Source organism: Arachis hypogaea, chromosome 5 (genome assembly GCF_003086295.3).
Source record: "Arachis hypogaea cultivar Tifrunner chromosome 5, arahy.Tifrunner.gnm2.J5K5, whole genome shotgun sequence".
Lineage (NCBI taxonomy): Eukaryota > Viridiplantae > Streptophyta > Magnoliopsida > Fabales > Fabaceae > Arachis > Arachis hypogaea.
The window spans coordinates 44,731,101-44,735,445 of record NC_092040.1 but is presented as its reverse complement, the minus strand read 5'-3'; the positions used below and the strand labels follow the sequence as shown (position 1 = coordinate 44,735,445).

The 4,345-nt window shown below is 41.0% G+C and overlaps 1 non-coding gene across 1 annotated transcript; it reads left to right on the top strand.

Annotated features, from left to right (window-relative positions):
• Positions 1-3,424: 3,424 nt before the first annotated feature.
• On the top strand, positions 3,425-3,532 carry LOC112804851 (small nucleolar RNA R71). The gene has a single exon (XR_003203470.1). It is a non-coding gene; the product is annotated as a small nucleolar RNA R71 (small nucleolar RNA).
• Positions 3,533-4,345: the final 813 nt, after the last annotated feature.

The following is a 4,345-nucleotide window of genomic DNA, read 5'->3' as shown; positions in this document are numbered from 1 at the left end:
AGAATGATTGGCTTCTTTAGGAACTCAGAATCCAGATAGTGTTATTGATTCTCCTATTTAAGTATGATGATTCTTGAACAAAGCTACTTATTGAGTCTTGGCCGTGGCCCAAAGCACTCTGTCTTCCAATATTACCACCGGATACATACATGCCACAGACACATAATTGGGTGAACCTTTTCAGATTGTGACTCAGCTTTGCTAGAGTCCCCAATTAGAGGTGTCCAGAGTTCTTAAGCACACTCTTTTTGCCTTTGATCACAACTTTATTTCTTCTTTTTCTTTCTTTCTTTTTCTTTTTCTTTTTTTTCTCTCTTTTTTTTTGTATTCACTGCTTTTTTTTCTTGCTTCAAGAATCATTTTTATGATTTTTCAGATCCTCAGTAACATGTCTCCTTTTTCATCATTCTTTCAAGAGCCAACATTCATGAACCACAAATTCAAAAGACATATGCACTGTTTAAGCATACATTCAGAAGACAAAAATATTGCCACCACATCAAAATAATTAAACTGTTATAAAATTCAAAATTCATGCAATTCTTCTCTTTTTCAATTAAGAACATTTTTCATTTAAGAAAGGTGATGGATTCATAGGACATTCATAACTTTAAGGCATAGACACTAAGACACTAATGATCACAAGACACAAACATGGACAAACATAAGCACTAAAACTCGAAAAACAGGAAAATAAAGAACAAGGAAATTAAGGAACGGGTCCACCTTAGTGATGGCGGCTCTTTCTTCCTCTTGATGATCCTATAGAGTGCTTGAGCTTCTCAATGTCTCTTCCTTGTCTTTGTTGCTCCTCTCTCATGATTCTTTGATCTTCTCTAATTTCATGGAGGATGATGGAGTGTTCTTGATGCTCCACCCTTAGTTGTCCCATGTTGGAACTCAATTCTCCTAGGTAGGTGTTTAGTTGCTCCCAATAGTTTTGTGGAGGAAAGTGCATCCCTTGAGATGAATCTCTCCATCTCCCATGACTCGGAGGTGGAAGCTTTTGCCTTCCCTTTCCTCTTTCTAGAGGTTTCTCCGGCCTTGGATGCCATAAATGGTTATGGAAAAACAAAAAGCAATGCTTTTACCACACCAAACTTAAAATGTTTGCTCGTCCTCGAGCAAAAGAAGAAAGAAGAGAGTAGAAGAAGAAGAAATGAAGGAGATGGGAATGGCTTTTGTTTTCGGCCAAGAAGGGGAAGAAGTAGTGTTTAGGTTGTGTGAAAATGAAGGAGTGAAGGAGGGAGAAAGTGGTGGGGTAGGTAGGGATCCTGTGGGGTCCACAGATCCTGAGGTGTCAAGGAAAAGTCATCCCTGCACCAAATGGCAAGCAAAATCTCGTTTTGTGCCAATTCTGGCGTTAAACGCCGGGCTGGTGCCCATTTCTGGCATTTAACGCCAGCTTCTTGCCCTTTTCTGGCGTTTAACGCCAGTCTGGTGCCCCTTTTTGGCGTTAAACGCCCAGAATGGTGCCAGACTGGGCGTTAAACGCCCAACAGCTAACCTCACCGGTGTTTAAACGCCAGTAGGTGCGTCCTCCAGGGTGTGCTATTTTTCTTCCTGTTTTTCATTCTGTTTTTGCTTTTTTCATTGATTTTGTGACTTCTCATGATCATCAACCTACAAAAAACATAAAACAACAAAAGAAAATAGTTAATTATAAAACATTGGGTTGCCTCCCAACAAGCGCTTCTTTAATGTCACTAGCTTGACAGAGGACTCTCATGGAGCCTCAGAAATGCTCAGAGCTATGTTGGAACCTCCCAACACCAAACTTAGAGTTTGAATGTGGGGGTTCAACACCAAACTTAGAGTTTGGTTGTGGCCTCCCAACACCAAACTTAGAGTTTGACTGTGGGGGCTCTGTTTGGCTCTGTTTTGAGGGAAGCTCTTCATGCTTCCTCTCCATGATGATAGAGGGATATCCTTGAGCCTTAAACACCAAGGATTCTTCATTCACTTGAATAATCAACTCTCCTCTATCAACATCAATCTCAGCCCTTGCTGTGGCTAGGAAGGGTCTGCCAAGGATGATGGATTCATCCATGCACTTCCCAGTCTCTAGGACTATAAAATTAGTAGGGATGTAATGGTCTTCAACTTTTACCAGAACATCCTCTACAAGTCCATAGGCTTGTTTTCTTGAATCGTCTGCCATCTCTAGTGAGATTTTTGCAGCTTGCACCTCAAAGATCCCTAGCTTCTCCATTACAGAGAGAGGCATGAGGTTTACACTTGACCCTAAGTCACACAAGGCCCTCTTGAAGGTCATGGTGCCTATGGTACAAGGTAGCGAAAACTTCCCAGGATCCTGTCTCTTTTGAGGCAGTTTCTGCCTAGACAAGTTATCCAGTTCTTTGGTGAGCAAAGGAGCTTCATCCTCCCAAGTCTCATTTCCAAACAACTTGTCATTTAGCTTCATGATTGCTCCAAGGTATTTAGCAACTTGCTCTTCAGTGACATACTCATCCTCTTCAGAGGAAGAATACTCATCAGAGCTCATGAATGGCAGAAGTAAGTCCAATGGAATCTCTATGGTCTCATTTTGAGCCTCAGATTCCCATGGTTCCTCATTGGGGAACTCATTGGAGGCCAGTGGACATCCATTGAGGTCTTCCTCAGTGGCGTTCACTGCCTCTCCTTCCTCCCAAAATTCGGCCATGTTGATGGCTTTGCACTCTCCTTTTGGATTTTCTTCTGTATTGCTTGGGAGAGTACTAAGAGGGAGTTCAGTAATTTTCTTGCTCAGCTGACCCACTTGTCCCTCCAAATTTCTAATGGAGGACCTTGTTTCAGTCATGAAACTTTGAGTGGTTTTGATCAGATCAGAGACCATGGTTGCTAAGTCAGAGTTATTCTGCTTAGAACTCTCTGTCTGTTGCTAAGAAGATGATGGAAAAGGTTTGCTATTGCTAAACCTGTTTCTTCCACCATTATTATTGTTGAAACCTTGTTGAGGTCTCTGTTGGTCCTTCCATGAAAAATTTGGATGATTTCTCCATGAAGGATTATAGGTGTTTCCATAGGGTTCTCCCATGTAATTCACCTCTTCCATTGAAGGGTTCTCAGGATCATAAGCTTCTTCCTCAGTTGAAGCTTCCTTAGTACTGCTTGGTGCATTTTGCATTCCAGACAGACTTTGAGAAATCATATTGACTTGTTGGGTAAATATTTTGTTCTGAGCCAATATGGCATTCAGAGTATCAATCTCAAGAACTCCTTTCTTCTGACTAGTCCCATTGTTCACAGGATTTCTTTCAGAAGTGTACATGAATTGGTTATTTGCAACCATTTCAATTAGCTTTTGAGCTTCTGTAGGCGTCTTCTTCAGATGAAGAGATCCTCCAGCAGAGCTATCCAAAGACATTTTGGACAGTTCAGAGAGACCATCATAGAAAATACCTATGATGCTCCATTCAGAAAGCATATCAGAAGGACACTTTCTGATTAATTGTTTGTATCTTTCCCAAGCTTCATAGAGGGATTCTCCTTCCTTCTGTCTGAAGGTTTGGACTTCCACTCTAAGCTTACTCAATTTTTGAGGTGGAAAGAACTTTGCCAAGAAGGCATTGACTAGCGTTTTCCAAGAGTCCAGGCTTTCTTTAGGTTGTGAGTCCAACCATGTCCTAGCTCTGTCTCTTATAGCAAAAGGGAATAGCATCAGTCTGTAGACCTCAGGGTCAACCCCATTAGTCTTGACAGTGTCACAGATTTGCAAGAACTCAGCTAAAAACTGATGAGGATCTTCCAATGGAAGTCCATGGAACTTGCAATTCTGTTGCATTAGAGAAACTAATTGAGGTTTAAGCTCAAAGTTGTTTGCTCCAATGGCAGGGATAGAGATGCTTCTCCCATAAAAGTCGGGAGTAGGTGCAGTAAAGTCACCCAGCACCTTCCTTGCATTGTTGGCATTGTTGTTGTTTTCGGCTGCCATGTGTTCTTCTTCTTTGAAGAATTCGTTTAGGTCCTCTACAGAGAGTTGTGCTTTGGCTTCTCTTAGCTTTCTCTTCAAGGTCCTTTCAGGTTCAGGATCAGCCTCAACAAGAATGCTTTTGTCTTTGCTCCTGCTCATAAGAGAGAGAAGGGAACAAGAAAATGTGGAATCCTCTATGTCACAGTATAGAGATTCCTTTAGGTGTCAGAGGAAAAGAAAAATGAAAGGCAGAAGTAGAAAATTTGAACTTTATCAAAGAAGATGGAGTTCGAATTTTGCATTAAGGGCTAGTGTTAGTCCATAAATAGAAGGATATGAGAAGAAGGGAAGTGATTTTCGAAAATCAAGTAAAAGATTTTGAAAACATTTTGAAAAATACTAATTGATTTTCGAAAATGAAAGTGGAAA